This window comes from Odocoileus virginianus, chromosome 10, assembly GCF_023699985.2.
Source record: "Odocoileus virginianus isolate 20LAN1187 ecotype Illinois chromosome 10, Ovbor_1.2, whole genome shotgun sequence".
Lineage (NCBI taxonomy): Eukaryota > Metazoa > Chordata > Mammalia > Artiodactyla > Cervidae > Odocoileus > Odocoileus virginianus.
The window spans coordinates 36,901,924-36,925,132 of NC_069683.1; the positions used below are offsets into that span (position 1 = coordinate 36,901,924).

General features: G+C 42.8%; 1 long non-coding RNA gene across 1 annotated transcript in view; it reads right to left on the minus strand.

Annotated features, from left to right (window-relative positions):
* LOC139037020 (uncharacterized) overlaps nucleotides 1-23,209 on the minus strand; it is a 215,917-nt gene that overhangs the window by 97,700 nt on the left and 95,008 nt on the right. The window contains exons 2-3 of the long non-coding RNA XR_011489800.1: nucleotides 3,334-3,530; nucleotides 1,551-1,639 (exon numbers count right to left, since the gene is read on the minus strand). This is a non-coding gene — a long non-coding RNA (uncharacterized lncRNA). The remainder of the gene's footprint in view (nucleotides 1-1,550; nucleotides 1,640-3,333; nucleotides 3,531-23,209) is intronic.

The following is a 23,209-nucleotide window of genomic DNA, read 5'->3' on the forward strand; positions in this document are numbered from 1 at the left end:
CAGCAAAGTGAATTTGTTTTATATTTATATATATATATCTCCCCTCTTTTTTAGATTCCCTTCCCAGTTAGGCCACCACAGAGTACTGAGTCGGGTTCCCTGTGCAACATGGTAGGTTCTCATTAGTTATCTGTTTTATACATAGTAGTGTATGGATGTCAATCCCAATCTCCCAACTCATCTCACCCTCCTTTCCCTCCTCAGTATCCATAAGTTTTTTCTCTATATCTGTATCTCTATTTCTGCTTTGAAAATAAGCTCAACTGTACCATTTTTCTAGATTCCGCATATAAGCAGTATTATACAATATTTGTTTTTCTCCTTCAGACTTACTTCCCTCTATATGATCGTCTCTAGGCTGATCTGCCTTATTCAGGTTTCTTAAAGGTTTAGCTGTTTTAAGGAACCAGCTTCTAGGTTTATATAAACTTTTAAATGAATGTCTTTAAATTAAATCTGAACAAATCAAGAAATTAAAAATTAACTCATATTTAACAAAATTTTACCTTTATTTGTATAAATCTCCTCTTTCTAGTTTCCTTCAGTTTTACTGCTATTTCACTAGTTCTTTAAGAGAAATCTTTTGTTCTCTTAGTCTTATTTCTCCAATTATAAGAGAATTGTAATAGGTCATAAAGATTTTTCTCAGGACAGCCTTTGCTAGGTCATTGCTTTTAGTTTTACATTTCTCCTCTTTATTGCTTTTAAGCAATAAAAATTTCCCTTTTGATTTGTCTCATTAAGCCAAAGATTTTCTAGGTACATGCTTCTTAATTCTTAGGTAAAATTTTTCTTCACCTTTTAATAATTTATTTTTAAAGTTATTATATAACAATCAGAAAATCTGCCTGGTTATATGTCAATTTTATCTCTATTTAAAACACAGAAAAGAAAATTTCACTATAAAGTTGCTACTTAAGAAATTCTGTTTAGGGAGGGAGGCTCGAGAGGGAGGGGGTATATACAGAGTTATGACTGATTCACACTGTTTTACAGAAGAAACCAACACAACATTACAAAGCAATTATCCTCCAATTAAAGAAAAACTTTAAGAAAACTGTTCAATGTTTTCTTTTTTGGCTTACAAGTGACTGTAGTCTGTTTGCTAGAAGTAAATATAATCTTCAATGAATACAGTTTAAAGATAGCTTTCATTGTTCCCAGTATAGGGTTTAATAACTAGGAAGCTATGGGGATTTCCCTGGTGTTCCAATGGTTAAGATTCTGTGCAGGGCACATGGGTTCAATCCCTGGTTAGGAAACTAAGATTCCATATGCGACACAGCAGAAAAAAAAAAACAAAAAACCAAAACCCTAGCAAGTGACAATTTTAAGGTTCATTTAGGCAAGCAAGGTGGATAGAACCAATTCTCTATTCAGCAAGCCTGATGGTGGCTCTGTCCACGTTGGTTCTCAGCCAAGGAATCTCGGCCTTATCCTTGACTCCTCTCTGCTTACATTCCAATTAGGCAATGCTGTTAGCTCTACCTTTAAAATACATCCAGAATCCGGCGACCTGCAGCACCACCACGCTGGTCCAAGCCCCTCACCTCTCCGCTTTGCATCAGCAGGCTCTTACAGGTGTCCCTTCCGGCAGTCTCCCCTTTCAATGTGTTTCTGGTACAGCAGCATCATGAACCTGTTAGAGATAAGAAAAGAATGCGCTTCTCTGCTCAGGACCCTCCAGTAGTTTCCTGGCCAGTCTGGAGGAGCCCTCGTGGTAGGTAATGCCATTGGCATCTACTTGTCAGGCTGGAACAGCAGGGAAGCTTTCAGATGAGTGGGAAGCCAACCAGGAGAGGAGGGTGAAGGCCCTACCCCGAGGTGTCTGCTGAGGCTAGAATGGGAGCTTTCTGAAATAAATAACCAAGGGACACTGATGGGAGCTGTTCATTGACAATCCAGTTGCTGGGATTAATACCATCATCATTTGGGTACTAAAAGGAAGTGTAACTCTCTTGGTTAAAGGATTTTAACTCAGGAATCATTTACGTTACAGTAAGGTTTTCATTTTGCCGGAAGCATCTGTGACTGTGCTTACGATAACACTGTCTGATTAATGCAAATATGCGGGTCAGTCTTAGCTGTGCATTCTGTAAGCTAACCAATGAGGAAGCCTTTGTTCCAGCTGACCACATGAAGTGGCAGGAGGCTTCTCTGTCCCTCTGCTGGGTTGGAGGATGGCCACTCTTTATTTTCCTTGGAAGAGCAAGTCACCTGATACTGCACACACCGGGATGAACACAAGAGGCTTTTATCTTAGTTACCGGATCACAGTCCAATGCAACTTTCATTACTTGATTGGCCGCAAGAGACAGGAAGGGTTTTCCAAGGAAGCCTCAGATATAACAGCACTCTTGGGAATCCAACAGCCTTTGTAGCTGGGACACTGGCCCTCCTTATGGAGACAGAAACCAATGTCATTTTTTACCTAAGAAACCTCACCCTGGTGTGTGTGTGAGAGAGAGAGAAAGAGAGAGACACTCCTGGGATTTATATAGTTTATCCTCTCTTTTTACACCTTAAAAATATTTTGGAAAGGAACTTCTCCACAATGTGTCTTGGGCTGTTTCCTGTCCCCATTTCCCTGAACAAACACAGGGTTGCTTCTGTGAATAAAACCCAAATTGTCCCAGAAAGCAGAGCCTAACAAGCCCAGGAACCTTGGCCAAGGTGTCAGCTGTCTGGTTCACTCAGGAAGAAAGGAAACCACGCATCTATTGATCACTGACTGTGAACTAGACACTTTGCGTATTTACTTACCCAGAGCTTTAAACCTTTTTGTCTCTTTCATAGGATGACACAGGGAGAATCAGGGGGTTATAGGAAGTCCCACAGCCCCCTCCTTAGTCTGGGCTCCCCCCATACCGCCCAATCTCTCGTCTGGATTCTTACAACTGCTCTCTGATTTCTTGACTTCAAAATCTTATCACCCTGCAGCTAGAATAAAGTTTTCAAAATACATATCTGATCAAGAGACATATACAAACCCTTTACCTCCACTCTCCCTGCTAAAAACCTCTCTTGTCATCTCATGCTCTTGGCAAAAAGACCAGTTCCCCTAGGGTATCTGACACACCCCTGCACTGTCTGTGCCCTCCTCTCTCAGTCTCATCTTCTCCTGCTTTTTCCTTCACCCCCTGGGTTCTAAACCAGATCTGTAATGTGCCCTGGGGACACAGGGTTGAACAGGGCCCATGCCCTTTCCTCAGTGCAAGGTGGAGAGGTGTGGAGCACACTGCACCAGCTTAAGGGGTGATTGCTCTTTGGACACAGAGTGGGAATTAATGATGCTGTCGAGTAGAGTGCTGAAGGTGGGATGTGCTTTCGTACCTGCTCAGTCGTGTCCAGCTCTTTGCAACCTCATGGACTGTAGACCCCCAGGCTCCTCTGTCCGTGGGATTCTCCAGGAAAGAATACTGGAGTGGGTTGCCATTTCCTCCTTCAAGGTATCTTGCTGACCCAAGGATTGAACCCACGTCTCTTGGATCTCCTGTTTTGGCAGGAGGATTCTTCTACCACTGCATCACCTGGGAAGTCAGAAACAGAGAGAAGGTATGGTTGCAGCTAGTTTTTAGGATAAAGAGAATTTCATCAGACAAGCATGGCAGGGAGGGGTAACCCAGATGGAGGGGAGAGTATGAACAAGGTGTGGAAGCTGGTACTAGCAGGTGTTTTTGGAGAGCAGTGGCATTTTGCACACGCTGAAGCACGGGTTATGTGTTCCGAGTAGCATGACTGCATAAGTTACGAGGGCCCAGTGGCACTCCATTAATGATGATGGAGGAATAACAGGCATAAGCCAGGTGAATTAGACTGGTACCTGGTTAAGACGGAGGGAAAGCAGTGGTCAGATCCTAGACTGGAATGCAGGTGGGACAGGAATGGAAGAGCTTAAACTGCTTGGGAGCTAGAATTTGATCCTCACCGAACTGAGTTGTGAGGAACACTGAAGGATTTTAAGCAGGGTAGTGATGTGGTGGTCCTTGCGTTACAGGAAAATCACCAGGCCAGCCATATGGAGGAGAGATTTCAGGTGCGCAGAAAAGGAGCTAGACGGTCAGCTTCACAAGGGTGTATCCCATCCTTTTATTTGGAATCTGTGCCTGATGGATGCATAGTGGCCAGCACAATGTCTGGCATAGAGAAAGAGCTTAATAAAAATTTTGACTGCAAAGGCCTTCCCTGACCTCTGCTTTAACTTTGCAACCTCTCGCCTCCCATTATGGTAGTATTCCCTTTCCCGCTTCTCTCCATGGTTTATCTGTCTCTGACTTGCTATACGTGTGTCTGTGACCTTTCTCTAGAATGTAAGTGCTACCACAGCAGAGATTTTGGTATTTTGTTCATGGCTGTTTCTTCAGTGTCAGGTGCGTGGAAGACAATATATGTTCACTGAAGGAAGGGGGAGAAGAAGGCCAGGAGGCTGGGGGTCTCAGACAACAGGGGACAGGACAGAGGTTTGCAGGTGTGACACGTGAGGATCTGGACTGGGCAGGGCAGCGGAGATCAAGGTAGAGGAAACTTGAGACTAGTCTTATTTGCTCCTCCTGTGATCGTCTTGCATGGAGCCTTTTCATTCCTGCTGTTCTTTCTGTGGCTCTTTGTGCCGTGAGTCTGAGTTGAAGAAGTCTCCAGGCCACCTGGCTGTAAATCATTAACGTCTCCTCCACCCTCTCTTTGACTGCCCAGCCGAGGTCACCATCATTTCCTGCACAGCCTGATTCCCAAGCTTGCCTGAGAATGTCTGACGGCAGGATGGCATTTGCCGCATTAGTGAAAGGAAAGGAACATAACTTCACAAAGTTCATTTTCAAGCACTTTGTTTTCCCCATCCACGAGATTTAGGCATCTTTCTCTGTAGCTCTGTAGCCCTTTCCAATGGCTCTCTCCCTTCGCACCTGCTTCCAGAGTCCTCTCCCGAGCTCGTAGGCCACCTCTTCCAGCAGGGGCCTCTTTCTCTCGGGCTCTTTTGTCTCTCTTGCATAACTTATTTTTCCTGTGTCTCACCCTGTCTCCAAATAAATTGGACAAGTGGGCCTTGGTATCCTCCCTCCGGATAAATTCAGCCCATGACCAACTATGCCCCGGAACCCAAATAACGTAGCACGTAAGAGCCCTCCAATCTGCTGTCTCCACTTGGGCCCAGTGACAGTTTCAAGCCTTCATCACAGTTTCTTCTGGGAAAGCTATGGGCCGCCCTTCATGTCAACAAAACTCCTGGCGACCTGCCCAGGCCTGCCTGGACGTGCCTGAGATTATGGGGTGGGGATAGAATGGGCTTCTCTGTCACAACCACATTCCATACTGTGCTGGCGCCAGCTGAGGATGGAGGAGGGGCTGGGGGTGTTGTGATGAGAGTCCAATGCCCCAGGTCCTGCCCTCTGGAAAGGACAGCTGATGGGGACCAGTTGGAGATTTGGGGGCACCTGGGGACAGCAGTGAGCAGATCTGATCCCGCAGATGCAGGATTCAGGGTGGATTCTGAAGCAGGTCAGCATCCATCAGTGAGTGAGAAGTTAAGAGATGGAGGTAGACGCTCTGGTGGACTCCGAGAGTCTGGATGCAGAAGTTACAGAGGAATTAGAAACTAAGAAGACAGATATAAACACACAGGTCCATGTTTAGGAGTAGGGCCTATTAGAGAATGGGATCAATAGGAAAAGACCAGGAATGTGCAGGTGAAGACATCCAAAAAGAGCATTAGAAACAAGGAGTGATTCTGGTCCTAGGCCTAGTGGTTAGGGTCCCCTAACACTCTCACTCTGTACGGGCTTCCCTCATATCTCAGTTGGTAAAGAATCCACCTGCAATGCAGAAGGCCTGGGTTCGACCCCTGGGTTGGGAAGATCCCCTGGAGAAGGAAATGGCAACCCACTCCAGTATTCTTGCCTGGAGAATCCCATGGACAAAGGAGCCTGGTGGGCTACAGTCCGTGGGGTTACAAGAGTCAGACACAACTTAGCCACTAAACTTTCAAGAAAGCATACAGTTCAAATATGTTTCTGGGTTCAGCCTTCTCTTGGGATTGATTCTGATAGCTGGAGTTCATGGTTTTTTCATTGACTCATAAGCTCCCACCGAGTCTTTTGGCAGGTCCCAAGTTTGTCTTGAAATACGGCCCTGGACAAAGCACAGTCCTTGCGTTCAGAAAGCTCTCAGTCCAGTGATGGGGCTAGCTAGTGAACAGAAAACTACAGATCACTGTGATCAGTGATATTATAAAGGCATGTCCATAGAGCTGCAGGAGCACATAGGAGTGCCGTCTTAGGCTGGGTGTCCTAGAGGTTGGTGCATCTGATAAATTCCTGATTTTTAGGCAGTGTTCTCAGGAGAAACCAGTAAGAGAGTAGGGGAAGGAGGAGAGGCGAAGAGACCCAAAAAGGTGAGATTTGAGGTACAAGTCTCACTGTGAGTAGCTTCCACCTGACCCCACAGGGAAACTCTGGAGTACAGTAAGTCCCCTATATGCGGATGAGTTCTGTTCCAAGAGTACGTTTGTAAGTTCAGTTTTTTCATAAGTGCAATAAGTTAGCCTAGGTATCCAACTAACACAATTGGCTAAATAGTACTGTACTGCAATAGATTTATAATACTTTTCACATAAATAATACATACATAAAAAACAAACACACAAAAAATAAGGCATCTATTTTGTAAGTTTAAACTTACTATTTTGTATTGGAGTATAGCTGATTAACAATGTTGTGGTAGTTTCAGGCGAACAGCAAAGGGACTCAGCCATATGTATGAAAGAAAGTGAAAGTGAAAGTCATTCAGTCCAGTCTGACTCTTTGCAACCCCATGGACTAGGGTCCAGGCAAGAATACTGGGGTGGGTACCCATTCCCTTCTCCAGGGGATCTTCCCAACCCAGGCATCAAACCGGGGTCTCCTGCATTGCAGGGGCATTTTTTACCAGCTGAGCTACCAGGGAAACCTGTATGTACACATGTATCCATATTCCCCCCAAACCCTCCTCCCATCCCGGCTGGCACATAACATTGAGAAGACTGCCATGTGCTATACAATAGGTCTTTGTTGGTTATCCATATAGAAATGTGTACATGACCTTCCCAAAGTCCCTAATTATCCCTTCCCTCCAGCAGCCATGAGTACATAAACATTTTTAATCTTACCATATAGTGCCTTGAAAAGCACAGTAGTGCAATACAACAACTGGCACACAGGGGTGTTCACATCTTAAAGAGTTCACAACTTGAAGGTTCGTATGTAGGCAACTGGCTGTGTAAGCCAGGTCTCAGAGTTTGTCCCAACAAGAGAGGCTGAGCTTTCAGACTCCCGCCCTGCCAGTCATTGGCTAGGGGCTGCTGCAAGGGCAGAAACGCACATTCTCTGACACTCCACACATGCTAGTGGGCCCAGGGCAGTTGTCCTGGCAAGCTGCAGGGAGCAAAAGCCTTTCAAAGGGGAAAACAGAAGGAAGCCAGGGAGGGGTGCAGAGAAATAGTAAAGGGACCTGAGGAGATCTGGATGGAGCATCAACATCTGATATAAGCCCTCAACCCAGCTTTATGGATCAAGACAGACTTCCTGAGCAGGGTGCATCACACCCTGGGAGATGGATGGGAGTCACCCAGCCAAGAATATGTGAGAGGCTTGAGGTGGGGAGATGGCAGAGGAGGTTGGGCACGCCATGGGGCAGATGCCCTGTGATGATCATGTTCAGGGGGACCCCTCCCCTCCCTTGGTGCTTTTCCCAGGTATAAGCAATTTGTAGTTACCAAGAGAACAGCATCAGGATATCCAACACCTTTTCTTAAAAAACGTAAATGCAAATTCCTACCCAGTGTCCTGTGCAATTCACTATCACCTTGTTGACAACAAGGTCTGCTCTAGACCTCAGTGGGGAGTTGTCAGTAACATGAGTTCCTTTAAAACCTGTATCTAAAGCCATGCTGGTTGGCTGCTTCTGAGTCCTCACTCGGGAGCGCCTGCTCTCACTGTCACCTCTGCCAAAGCCAGCTGCCCCAGGGACCCAAGACAGCTTACCCTTTAGAGGAAGATATGGTCTTCTCTTTGCCTTTCAAACTAAGTTCTGTTCAGGGTAGTCAGGAGAGTCACGTAGCTGGGGAGGAGATGAACCTCCTCAAATTTTCTGTTGGAAATATTTTCAAGTGAAGGCAAATTAGCCTTTTCTCTTGCTTCCTCCAATTCCCCTTTTAATTTTTAATAGAAATCTGCCCTTTGTATGGCCTTTGATTCCAGAATATCTATACATCAGTGACTGCAGCACAGAATGATTCTACCTCCGGACAGAAATATAATATTTCTGTCTCTGCCTCAAACAGGGACATGTCATTTTTTAACCAGTGGGGTGTCCACATGCATTGGCTGGCAGGTTCTTTACCAGCAGCGCCACCTGGGAAGCCCAATATGTTCATTACCAAGTGTAAAATAGATAGCTAGTGGGAAGTTGCGGAATAGCAAAAGGAGCTCTGACCACCTAGGGGTTGGGATGGGTGAAGGGAGGTTCAAGATGGAAGGGCTATATGTACACTTATGGCTGATTCATGTTGTTGTATGGCAGAAACCACCACAACATTATAAAGCAATTATCTTCTTATTAAAAATAAATTTTTAAAAATCTATATCCCTGGCAGAAAAATAAATTTCAGTGGATAAGCCAAAGGATATTCCAAGAATGCTTACTTTAAGTTAACAGTTGGGGAGAAACTGAGAGGCGCAGGGAGGATGGAGGTGGCAGGCAGGGGGGCTAATAAACTATCTTTCTCCAAAGGGCAAAGGTATTTCATTGAGAAATAAATTACTTTTTTTTTTTAAGTATTACGATAAAGCAGAAAAGTTGAGATCTGTTCCTAGGATGTCTTGTATGACATGGGCAAGCCTCTTCCCTTCTCTGGACCTCAGTGTCACCACCTGAAAAATGGGAGTGTTGGACCAGAAGACACCTGAGGAACTGTCCAGCCTGACTCCCAAAGCTCACCTCGGCTGTGTCCCTGTTTGCTCCTGTTCCTTAGACAATCTGGATGCCCCCCTTGTTTCACTGTTTCTCTGTCCTTCTTGTGATGGCAGTTTCCATTATCTCCATCCCTCCTGAGCCCCATGGTCTACAGGCTGACAACTGAAATCTGGAATTGAGAACCAGACGTTTGAGCAGAGGGGATGTGAGTAGCCATATTTTCACCAGCTCAGAATGGGCCACCATCCTGCGAAAGAGGCAGGAACCAGGGCAGCCAGAGAAATCCATCTGGACTTATTTGGACTTCTGACCCCAAAACCCATACTTCATTTTTGCCTAGGAAGTGATGGACATCATTTAAAATCCTACTTGATTAGTAATGGGGTGAGACCCAACGGGGCTGTCGCTGAGAAACTGTGGCTGTCTCTTAACAATGTTGCCTAATACTTGTCCCCTAAGTGGAAATATTCTCTTTGCCCCTCTGCCATTCATGAAGTTTCTGCTGAAAAATCTTAGGTATGGTTTATGACCAAATAGGCTTCTAGTTGTTGTGGCAAGCAGCTCCTTCACAGGTGTTTTCTGTGCCCTGTTGGGTCACGTGGGTGGCTTCTCTTCCATCCTCTCCTTACAAATGTGTGCTTGAGGTAGGGTGATTACTCACTCTTGAGTGTGTGGGTACATATGAGAGTTCTGCTTCCCCTCTGGTTTATACAGGTAGTTTTTTTGTCCCTTCTGTGTTACTGTGTAGTCTGCATAGTCTAGACAAACAGAACCAATAGGATAAATATATATGTCTTCTCTACATACACCTAAGGAATTGGCTCATGTGATTATTTGTTGTTGTTCAGTCACTTAGTTGTGTCTGACTCTTTGCAACCCCATGGCCAGGCTTCCCTGTCCTTCACTATCTCCCAGAGTTTGCTCAAACTCGTGTCCATTGAATCATTGATGCCATCCAGCTATCTCATCCTCTGTCACCCCCTTTTCTTCCTTTCCTCAATCCTTCCCAGCATCAGATCTTTTCCAATGAATTGGCTCTTCATATCAGGTGGCCAAAGTATTGGAGCTTCAACTTCAGCACCAGTCCTTCCAATGAATATTCAGGATTGATTTCCTTTAGGATTGACTGGTTTGATTTCCTTGCTGTCCAAGGGATTCTCAAGAATCTTCTCTAGCACCACAGTTCAAAAGTATCAGTTCTTTGGTGCTCAGCCTAGCAGCTGAGCAGTCCCAATAGCTGTTGAGTGAGTTATGAAGCTGGAGACCCAGGCAAGCTGATGCTGCAGCTCCAGTTCAAAGACTGGCAAGCCCAAGACCCAGGAAGAGCTGATATTTTAGTTTAAAAGCAGGGAAAGAAACCAAAGCTCCATCTTGAGGCTGATCAGGCAGTAAGAATTCCCTCTTAGTTGAGGGAGGTTCAGACTTTTAGGACTTTCGCTGACTGATCGCGGCCCACCCATGTTAGGGAGGGCAATCTGCTTTATTCAGTCTACCAGCGTAGGTGCTACTCATATAAAAACACCCTCAGGGAAACACCCTGAATAATAACCAAATGTCTAGGCACACCATGGCTCAGTCAAGGCATATAAAATTAACCATTACACTTTCCTAAAGAATTTCTAAGCAATTTGTTAGCCAAGGGAATGAAATTTCTTTGGATGTGTGGGTCTTTCTCAAGGCTGCCAAAATTATGCTACAAAGAAATTAGTAAGAAAAGTCCTTCTTCTTACCCTAATGGTTGGACAGCCCATTCCCTGAGATATTTTGCTAACTGAAGCTTATGGCATGATTATTCTCATTTTCCTTATTTTACTGTGTTTGAACTTTTAAAGAGTATCCAATTGCTCTGAAAGATGAATTATGACACAAGTTTTATCTGATATTCATCCAAGAATAAACCTTCTTGAGTTTTTCAAATAGTCATTTACAATTCCTTTAATCAAGAAAACCACACCAAATGATTAATATTTCTCTATGATTCCAAGTCACCTCACCCCAAAATGAAAAGAAGTTCAGTTGTGAGAATATGGAACCAAGCTGTGATTATGCTAAGGAAAATGATCATGTAAGAATCATTTCAAGAAAATAAGTGAGATATAGTCCTTCATTGGTTCCTATGTAAATGAAGGGGTAAAAGTTCTAATGTCAATATCAGTTTAAGGAAAGCTCCAGACTATTTTAATTCAGCAATGGGATCATGATTAAGCTAGCCCTTCCTCCATATAACTGTCTGAGTGAGACTGGGTAGTAATCATAATCCTTTTGGCGAATAGTATCATGAAGTGAGCAGATATGGATTGAACTTCATATTATTAAATGAGGGGCCAGAAGCCCAGATGAGTGTCCTCAAACTCTGTCTACACTACCATCAAGAAGAAGAGTATCAAAGCATGAAGAGAGAGAAGTGAAACCAACCCATCTTGCTCCGCTGAAACTTAACTATGATCTGTGATGACCCCGGGATATATACTGATGTAATCTAATGGTCAGTGTTCACGTACACAAAAAGGAACTCCCCTTAAACCTTGCTGTAAGGCTATCAACAGAGGTTTGCCAAGAGAAGGCACTGGTCATAGCAAACACCCTCTTCCAACAACACAAGAGAAGACTCTACATATGGACATCACCAGATGATCAATACGGAAATCAGATTGATTATATTCTTTGCAGCTAAAGATGGAGAAGCTCTATACAGTCAGCAAAAACAAAACCAGGAGCTGACAGTGACTCAGATCATGAACTCCTTATTGCCAAATTCAGACTTAAATTGAAGAAAGTAGGGAAAACCACTAGACCATTCAGGTATGACCTAAATAAAAACCCTTACGATTATATAGTGAAAGTGACAAATAGATTCAAGGGATTAGGTCTGATAAAATGCCTGAAGAACTATGGATGGAGGTTCATGATATTGTACAGGAGGCAGTGATCAAGATCATCCCCAAGAAAAAGGAATGCAAAAAGGCAAAACGGTTGTCTGAGGAGGCCTTACAAATAGCTGAGAAAAGAAGAGAAGCAAAAGGCAAAGGAGAAAAGAAAAGATATACCCATTTGAATGCAGAATTCTAAAGAATAGCGAGGAGAGATAAGAAAGCCTTCCTCAGTGATCAATGCAAAGAAATAGAGGAAAACAATAGAATGGGAAAGACTAGAGATCTCTTCAAGAAAATTAGAAATACCAAGGGAACATTTCATGCAAAGATGGGTTCAATAAAGAACAGAAATGGTATGGACCTAACAGAGGCAGAAGATATTAAGAAAAGGTGGCAGGAATACACAGAACAACTATACAAAAAAATATCTTCATGACCCAGATAACCATGATGGTGTGATCACTCATCTAGAGCCAGACATTCTGGAGTCTGAAGTAAAGAGGGCTTTAGGAAGCATCACTATAAACAAAGCTAGTGGAGGTGATGGAATTCCAGTTGAGCTATTTTGAGTCCTAAAATATGATGTTGTTAAAGTGCTGCACTCAATATGCTAGCAAATTTGGAAAACTCAGCAGTGGCCACAGGATTGGAAAGGTCAGTTTTCACTCGAATCCCAAAGAAAGGCAATGCCAAAGAGTGTTCAAACTATCACACAATTGCACTCATCTCACACGCTAGCAAAGTAATGCTTAAAATTCTCCAAGTGAGGCTTCAACAGTATATGAACCAAGAACTTCCAGATGTTCAAGTTGGATTTAGAAACAGCAGAGGAACCAGAGATCTAATTGCCAACATCTGTTGGATCATAGAAAAAGCAAGAAAGTTCCCGAAAAACATCTACTTTTGCTTTATCGACTAAGCCAAAGCCTTTGACTATGTGGATCACAGCAAACTGTGGAAAATTCTTAAAGAAATGGGAATACCAGATCACCTGACCTGCCTCCTGAGAAATCTATATGCAGGTCAAGAAGCAAAGTTAGAACTGGACATGGAACAACAGACTGGTTCCAAATTGGGAAAGGAGTACGTCAAGGCTGTATATTGTCACCCTGCTTATTTAACTTATATGCAGAATACATCATGAGAAATGCTGGACTGGATGAAGCACAAGCTGGAATCAAGATTGCCGGGAGAAATATCAATAACCTCAGATATGCAGATGACACCATCCTTATGACAGAAAGCGAAGAGGAACTGAAGAGCCTCTTGATGAAAGTGAAAGAGCAGAGTGAAAAAGCTGGCTTAAAACTCAACATTCAAGAAAACTAAGATCATGGCATCCAGAGTCCGATCACTTCATGGCAAATAGATGGGGAAACAATAGAAACGGTGAAAGACCTTATTCTCTTGGGCTCCATAATCACTGCAGATAGTGACTACAGCCATGAAATTAAAAGACACTTGCTTCTTGGAAGAAAATCTATGACTGACCTAGACAGCATATTAAAAAGCAGAAACATTACTTTGCCAACAAAGGTCCATCTAGTCAAGGATATGGTTTTTCCAGTCGTCACGTATGGATGTGAGAGCTGGACAATAAAGAAGGATAAGTGCCAAAGAATTGATGCTTTTGAACTGTGGTGCTGGAGAAGACTCTTGAGAGTCCCTTGGACTGCAAGGTGATCAAACCAGTCGATCCTAAAGGAAATCAGTTCTGAATATTCATTTGAGGGACTGACACGGAAGCTGAAGCTCCAATACTTTTGGCCACCTGATGCAAAGAACTGACTCATGGGAAAAGACCCTGATACTGGGAAAGATTGAAGGCGGGAGGAGAAGAGGAAGACAGAGGACGAGATGGTTGGATGGCATCACTAACTCGATGAACATGAGTTTGAGCAAGCTCTGGGAGATGGTGATCGACAGGGAGGCCTGGCATGCTGCCATCCATGGGGTCACAGAGTTGGACACGACTGAGTGACTGAGCTGAACTGAAGGCTATCAAATCCACAAAATCAATGGCAGAACTGAAGAAACAGACTCCAGGCTGAGCTTCCAGGAGTGAAGTCAAAAGCCACACTGTAGGTGGAGGTCTCGAGGGGCCTGTTGCTCTCGCCACGATCAGGAAGTCATTTCTGCTACAGCAGCTACTGCCTCTCCTGCCTCCAGAACTGCCACGACCTACACGGCAAAATGGATGCTCTGCGTCCATCTCTCACCCTGTGGAATTAATCCCGTTCCCTGGCCATGGTAACCCAGCCTCACTCAGAGGAGGCCTGAATCGCACACAGAACCCCAGCTATAAGAAGTGTAACAGGTGTTGTGGTTAGCTTTCTGCCTCTGCAGGGCAGATGGGCATTCGAAGGGATGAATCTATTTCACAGTGCAGGTTCCCATACTGTCAGGGGGAGCTCAGGTTTGAAGGCATGTACTTCACTTCTTTGTCAGTTCCCTAATCTGTAAAAATGAAGAGAAGGCTTCCCTTAGAGAGTTAAATAAAAGCGCATATTCAAAGCTTCCATAATAATGTCTTATAAATGAGTCTAGTTTCCCTTTAAACTTGAAGGACAGGAAATCTAGGGCATGACTAACACTCACCAATCAAATTTATTTCTTTTAGGTAAGCCTGTTGAATAGTTATTTCAGGCATATATACTCAATGCAGCCAGCATTCGGTGAGTTTGGACAGTGCATAAGGCATTGCAGAAAATTCCACTAGGTTACATAGATGGCTGAGGCGTGTTCTGTCTGTCTCCCAGGGACTCCCACTTATGGGAGGATGGGGGGTCATAAAAGGCTTAAAAAGAGGGATGATGGAGGTGAGTTTTAAATGAGGTAACTGTATGGTTTATCAGCCATATCAAGCCCTTATACTACTGAAAGGGGGCGCTTGCAATTATTACTCTAAGACAATAGGCATCAACCATGGCTGTCCTGAGCAGACCAGGATACATTCTAGCCCCAAAAGGTGCAGCCATCAAGTCTATTAGTTTTGCAACAATTCCACAGGTCTCACTGAAATAAAAACTGCTCATTTCAGGGTCATGTACTGTTTTAACCTGAGAATAAGCAATAGGAAAAAAAAAAAAGAAGATGCATTATATTGTACCAGACTTGGCTGCAAGTGACAGAAACACAACTGAGACTAGCTTGGTCAATGAGAGGACGTTTTTGAGTCCACCTAACCCTGGGGTGACCTGGTCTTTGGAACTGGAGAACCAGGACAAGGACTCGATCAGCATTCCATCAGTCATGTGCTCTTTCTCTCTCTCTGATCTCTGCTTCTCTCTCCATGGCAATCTCATCTTTTCATATTGATTCTCTCCAAAGATGGGCCAATTCCCCAAAAGTTGCAGACTCATATCTTCCCTACATCGTCATCTGAGAAAATTCCTACTGCGTTCCAACTTGGAAGAAAAAAAAAACCAGGTAACTATTCTAATTGGTCTGAGTTGGATCATGTGCCAGATCACTAGACCAACTTCTGTGGCCAACTGGGAAGATGTTCATCTCCCCTAAAACCATGTTGGAGTGAGGGGATCAAAGTTCTCCAAATGAACAAGGGTTATTCTCCAAACAAAGAAGAGAGGGGTGCTGGGTGAACAGAATAATACACACTCCAAGAGAGGGCTTTGAAAAGATCAGTATTTCACGAGTACAAACCATCTATCTGGATATCCTCAATTCAGGCTCTGAAGTTAAGGTTTTATTGTTTAGCTGGAATGGTTGGATGGCATCATTTACTCAATGGCCATGCATTTGAGCAAACTCTGGGAGGTAGTGAAGGGCAGGGAAGCCTGGTGTGCTGCAGTCCATGGGGTCACAAAGAGTCAGACATGACTGAGTAACTGAACAATACCACCAAGAACCCAAAATCTTACAAAGAGACTTGGTGCTTTGGCCTGAGTAGGAAACTATTAAAAACAGCAAGGATCAGTCACTCACAAATCCAGAACAAGAAATAAAGTCCTCAGTTAGCAGAGAGGCAATTATAGAGGCCAAATAACTGACCGGCCAAACAGAGAAAAATCCCAAGATAATTTCAAGATTTTCACAGAGAGGTAGGCACGGGCAAAGAATAATCCACATAGACTCAGGATCACAGAAAACAGGATTATTTATAGGTTGTGAGATTTTGGTCTCTGACCTTCAATAGTTCCATCTCTTAAATAAAAAATGATTAATACCTTCCTCACTGGTACTGAGAAAGTTAAACAAGGTAACACAGATAAAAGGACTAAAACAATTTGCTTCCTCCTCCCCTGCCCCAAGCCAGGTGAGGCATTTGTATGAATAATCAAGGAAAGTTTCTGGAATATATAGGTCTAGAAATGTGCTTTGAGAAACGTAATGCTCTATTTCCCAATAAGCTGGCATTAAGGGGCAACACATGAGGATGATTGATATTTTTTCATTTATTACAGAGCTGGTTTGGCACCTCAGCCTTTTCTGTTTACACCCCTATGGCAATTATCATTTGCACCACTCCCCTGGCACAGACCACAGAGGGCATTGTTCAATTAGCTATTGTTTGATGTGTGTGAATTCCGCCCTAACCAGTGACCTAGGGCACTTAATTTAACCTCACTGAGAACCTCATTCTCAAAATTTGAAAAATGAGGTTAATAATATTTTCTTCTTAGAGTGGCTGTGCGAGTTAAAGATAATGTATAAAAAGCACCTAGTAGTGGGCCTGGCTCAGAAGAGTCCTAACAAAAATGTCCTTGTCTATTTTCTTCTCCCTGTATCCAGCTCTAATCAGAGTGTAGTCTATTAGAAAATCTGCTCCACTTATGTGAAAAGTTTGAAGCTCATTTTTTTCCGACAAGTCCAGTGTGAATGCCCCTGTTGAGAACCAGGCACATGCCTGTCCCTGAAATCACAAGATTCCCCTTGTTGTTGTTTAGTCACTAAGTTGTGTCCAACTCTTCTGTGACCCCATGGACTATAGCCCACCAAGCTCCTCTGTCTATGGGATTTCCCAGGCAAAAGTTTTAGAGTGGATTGCCATTTCTTTTCTCCAAGGGATCTGCCTGACCCAGGGATCGAACCTGGGTCTCTTGTGTCTCCTGCATTGGCAGGCAGATTCTTTACCACTGAGCCACCAGGGAAGCCTACAGGATTCCCCTAGCTCCTGCTTTTATGTCTAGCCAGAATGGACAGGTCTTTTGCCTGCAAACATCCCCTAGCTGGGATCCTGATCTAAACTCAATGAACCTCTATGCAATGAATTGCAATGAACTGTTTTTGCAATGAACTGCAATGAACTCTGTTTGTTTGGGGGATAAACAGTGTAGTTTGTGTCTCTCACTTGTGACTTAGACTGTTGATTATCTCCTCTTCCAGGTCACTCTCTGAATTTGCTATTTTCTTAGGCCATGTTCTTCCAGCCTTGCCTAGTGACTCAGCTCCTCCAGGTTTTAATAGTGAACCCTGACTTCAGACAGTCAGGATTGTGCATCATCTAGGTTTTCAAGAGACAGCTATGGTAGATTTGCTAAATCAGTCTATTTCCACAGTATTTGGGCTAAATTATCATCTGTAAGAATTGATCAGTTTAGTTCATTCCTTACCAAATTGTCTTAGGTCAGTTTCTTTAGAAACAGCCTGAGAGAATATATGTCCCAGTGATATACTAGGGAACCACTCTGAGAGGAGGAAAAAAACCCAGTAATAGAATGGGACAAGAGAGCAGTAAAGGGAAGGGAAAGAGGGCAACCCAAGATGAGACTTGGACCAAGTTAACAGCCTCAGAGTGATGCCACAGAGGAGCCCTGGAAGAGAAATTACATTTCGGAGTTTACCAGAATGCAAGAGGAGGGAGCTGGGCTTCCAGTGACTGCTTCACTGGCCCTTAAAATCAAAAGAACACAGAAGCTGGGAGTGAGGAACAAGAAATGGCAAACGGGGTCCCGGGAGATCTGGGCAGAGCCTTTCTGTGTCCACTCCTCCAAGTCCCCTATTGGAAGATCATATTTTCTGCTTTCACACCTTCAAGCAAAAAGGAACTTACTGCTTTGTGATTTATCACTTTCCAGTGTTCAACTGGGCTAGTACTGAGAACATGCCTTTTTACATGAGCAGACTCTGTATCTCTGTAGCTTCTACTCATTGTGCACGCTCAGCATGCAGCCTGCCCAGTTGCTTCAGTCATGTCCAAATCTTTGCAACCGTATGGGCTGTAGTCTGCCAGGTTCCTCTGTCCATGAGAGTCTCCAGGCAAGAATACTGGAGTGGGTTGCCATGCCCTCCTCCAGGGGATCTTCCTGACCCAGGGATTAAACCTGCATCTCCTGCATCGCAGGCAGATTCTTTACCCACTGAGTCACCAGGGAAGCCCATTTGTGTGTGTGTGTGTGCAGCTGAATCACTTTGCTGTACACCAGAAACTAAGGCAGCATTGTTAATCAATTATATACCAGTAAATTTTTTTAAATTTCTTTAACAGAATCAAGTAGTACAACAGCCAATTCTGACCCTTCTCTGATTTCCCCATGCTCTAAGCTGCATTATTAAGGGCACTATTTAATACCCACTCCTCTCCATGTTCTTCCCTGGATTAAATCTGATGACTGTCTGTACCTTAAAACATCACCTTTTACTGTAAAATTGTTAGTAAGAATTAGTCGCTCAGTCGTGACCAACTCTTTGCAACCCCATGGACTGCAGTCCACCAGGCTCTTCTGTCCACAAGATTTTCCAGGCAAGGATGCTGGAGTGGGTTGCCATTTCCTTCTCCAGGGGATCTTCCCAACCCAGGGATCAAACCAAGGTCTCCTGCACTGCAGGCAGATTCTTTACTGACTGAGCTACAAGGGAAGCTGATGACTGTCTGCACCTTAAAACATCACCTTTTACTGTATAAGCGTATGCTATAAAACCTTAGTTTTGTGAATCTGTCCAATTTAGCATCTCAGTTCACATGTATTGAGGCCCTGGGAAGACAGTTGTGATTGAGTCACTGAAGAATAAGATAATACAAAAAATAAAAGAAAGTAGGAGTGGGTTGCCATTTCCTCCTCCAGGGGATCTTCCCAACCCAGGGATCAAGCCCACATTTTCTGCATCTCCTGCATTGAGGACAGATTCTTTACTGCTGAGCCACTGGCAAAGCCCTCTATTCATTGGTTCTAAGCAATTTAACCAGTAGTCCATCAGATTTCATCAGATATTTGTTGAGCATCTACTATATACTGGGAAGTATACCAAGTGCTGGTTTCAGCCTGTAGAGAAGCCTGGAATTAGATCTAATTCTTTAGCACATTAGGTATGTGTATTAAAATTACCTAAAATAAGTTATAGATATTCAAAAGAAAACAATGTCAATATAGCTAAGAAGAGGTCACATCAAAATATCCTCCAGTTGTAAACAACCCATATGGCAATCAACGGTAGACTGAATAAATAAACTGTAGTGTATTTATACAACAGAATAGTATACAGCAATGAAAAATCATGAGCTACCACTTCTCTGAATAATATAAATGAAGTTTGCCCCAAAATGTAGATGACACAAGCCTAGACAGGAGTACATCCAATGTGATTCTGTTGTAGATAAACCTCATCTTTAGTAATAGAGGTCAGGATAGTGGTTACTTACGGGGCACAAGTGAACCTGTTCTGATCTGTTTTGATCTGGGTGGGGGTCACACAGATAAATACATTATAAAAATCCATCAAGTTTTATACAAACAGGTATGTACTTCACTGCAGGTATGTTATATCTCAATAAAAAAATTTTAATGAAAAAGAAGATACTAGGAAAAGACAAATTAAGACAATAAAAAGTAGATCCAGGGTGATAATATGGGTCATCATGGTCTACACACTTGTATCGTAACTGGCTCTAACCCTTCCAGAAGCCATTTGAACATAACTTTCATGTCCTCTCTCCAACTGTTTTCTTCTCCAGACTGAACAGTATCAGGTCCTTTGGAAGTGTTCAATGTTCATGTCTCTAATACTTCCAACTTTTGCCTTTTTTATATTAGGATATGTGTCAATAGTCCTTTGGAAATGCAGCAGCCTAACACCTCCAGATATCATAGAGCTGAGCTTAAAATGTATGACTGTATTTCTTCTGCTCATCCATCAGTATAGCCCAAGGATACTTATGGGAGCCATATGATAAAGTGTATTGCATGGAACCCTTTAACTACCTACCTTCTTAACTAACTAAAATGAACTGTGGCCCAGGTTAGGACTAATTTAAATGCCTGTATCTATGATTGGGGCTTCCCTGGTGGCTTAGCAGTTAAGAATCAGCCTACAATGTGGGAGCCACTGTAAATATGGTTTAGGTCCCTAGATCGGGAAGATCCTCTGGAGGAGGGCACAGCAAGCCACTCCAGTATTCTTGCCTGGAGAATCCCATGGACAGAGGAGTCTGGCAGGCTACAATCCATAGGGTCTCAAAGAGTCAGACACGACTGAAGAGACTTAGCTTGCATGGCATGGCATCTATTACAAGAGCTATAGACAAACCACTTTGTTTTTTATGACATTGTTTTTATTGAATCCATGTAGAGGACTTATGTTAATAGTTGTTAAGTTTTAACTTAGTTTGTCTAATATTCATTTTAAACCTTTATTCTATCATATGACATACATAGATGTACGTCATTTTAAAATTTGATATGCAGGTCACCAACTTTTGATAAAGGCACTAATAAAACTGTTGCATAGAATAGGATCAAGGATGGAGCCTTGTCACATATTACTGGATCAGTATTTTCTTGGGTACAATTTCCAACCATCTTTTGTACTTCTGTGTGTCCAGTTCCCTTTCTCCAACCTGGCTCAAAATATTTTTGTGGAAATCAAGATGTACTACATTTATGGCATTTTTCTAATTTTTCTTATTGTCTAATAATCCTGCCCCCAAAGCACGTTGGTTCTTAGTTAACCCATGCTGCCTCCTAGTGCCCACTGAACTTGCTGGCTGTTTCTAGAATGTAACCAAGTGCTTGGTGCTAGGAATCTTTGCTCCCAATATTGTACATAAGGAAGGAAAAAAGTCAGAAATAGTAAACTTAACAGAAATCTCACCCTCTACCAGAAAAATTCTTCTACTATGCTCCAGGCTGAGAAGAAATGATTTGTAATTCCTCCTTGTATATCTGCTTTCCAAAACTCTAATTCCAGCAAACCCATCCAGTGTGGTGAGAGGGTGGTCCAGATGATCATGGATAAAAGCATCAGTGCAACACTAAGATGTTTTCAGTCATTGAATGGATGATGTTTCCAATCATATGAGCCAAGTCCTGTGCTGAGTAACCTAACAGTTACTGCCTCTCCTACTTACACCAATGACCTTAGGTCTCTTTTTCTCTCAACATCTACATCTGGGGGAGATATAGATATCACTCTTATAGACTTGTTATGAGGAGTAAATAAGTTAAACACCCACCACAGGACTCTCCATATAGTAAGAGTTTGCTTTTTCCATTTTTTTATTTTTTGAAATTCTTAGCCTACAGCTGTTGCTTCCTAGAGAAATACTTGTTACATAAGAAAAATCAAATGATCAGTTCAATTTATGCCTAAAGGGCTTTCAATAAAGTCTAACATCCTGTTCTTAATAATAAGAGATAAAAACCAAAGAATAGAAATGAGCAGATATTGGATGAGAAACGCAGTAAAGCTCTAGGATCTTCTACATGCAAGGCACTTAAAAGTTTGCAGATCTATCATTTGATTTGAACCTCACAGTAACTCTATAAGGTTGGCAAAAAAGCAACTATTATTTTCTCTGCTTTACAAATGGTGAACCAAAGGCACAGGGCTTTTAAGAGACTTACCAGAGGTTATGGTGGAACTGTGAACAAGTACAGCACTTGAATAGATTCAGGTTACATCTTGTGGGTAATTGATATAATTGTCAGCCTCCCCTGGGGATCCCTGCTGGAACAAGTGTTTCTTAGACACGTCCTACAAGACCTAGCACCATGAATGTTGAACCTCTACATCTTCAAATAAAACCAAGGTTAAATTTTAGCCTATGAGTTGCAAATTCAGTGGGTACAATTTGCAAGTTGGTTTCCTAGTCCTGTATAACAGGACTATCATAATGAAGCTAATTGTTTTCATGGAAAACAATTCCACTTAAAATACAATAGTAGACTGAAGTCTATTTGGTTGGACAAAACATTTTGATTTTGACTTGAGGGTCAGGACATCCGGGTTCCAGACCTGTCTCTGTCAGTAACTATGTATGAAAATTTGGGAAAGTTACTTAACCTTAGTTTCGGTTTCCTCAATCATGAAATGATGAGTAATGCACAGTAATGATGGTATTAAACAAGAAAATGTATATAAAGCCTCCTGCCAAGTGTCTAACACATAATAAGGATGCAATAATTCTTTGTTGGTTACTTTCTCTGCTCTTCATTTTTCTTTGCCTTTGTGAGACTCAGTATCATCATCTATAAAGTCAGACTAGGTCAGTGGTTCTCAAAGTATGTGTCCTAGATGAGTAGCATCACCATCCCCAGGGAACTTGTTGGCAAATTCTTGGGCCCCACTCCAAACCTACTGAATCAGAAACTCTAGGGATGGGACCTAGAAACCTGTGTTTCAACAAGTTGTATTATCCAGACTCCAAGATGGTCCCCAGTGATTCTCACTTCCTGGAATTCACACCTTTGTATAACCCTGTCCAACCTTGAACCAGAATTAGTCTCTCTGATGACTAAAATATTTCAGAAGTGATGATATGTCTCCTACAAGATTATATTTCAAAACACACTATGGCTTTCTCTTGGCTAGTCTCTTGATCTTTCTTGAATCACTGGCTTTAAGAAAGGCAGATACCAGGTTTTTAGGACATTTATGCAGCTTTACAGAGATGTCCACCTGGTGAAGAAGAGACCTCATATCCAGATATATAAATCATTCAAGAAGCAGATCATCCAGCCCCAGCCTTCAGATGACTGCAGCTTCAACAAACACCTTGACTGCAGTCTCATCAGAGACCTTAAGCCAGGACCACTCTGCTAAGCCACTCCTGGATTCCTGAGATAATAAAAGTTTTGTTATTTCAAGCTGCTAAGTTTGGAGTGATTTGTTATGCAGCAATAGGTAACTAGTACACAAGCCCTGCTGGTGATTCTGTTGCACCCTGAAGTTTGAGCATCACTGGAATAGGTGACTCCTAAGTTTCTTTGCAGCTCAAAAATTTTGGAGTTTTGTGGTCAATATTGGGAATCAAGAACCAAGCAAGAAATGGCTATCTTGTACCAAACAAAAGGACTTTGGCCTCTGGAACACTGGTTTCAGACCTGGCCATTAAAATTTGAGAAAAACTTAGCAAAACTAGAAAATCCCAAAGAAGGGCAACTGAGAGAAGTTGTAGCCTAGAGCCACTATCTTCCCATGAATTCTAAGACAAAGAA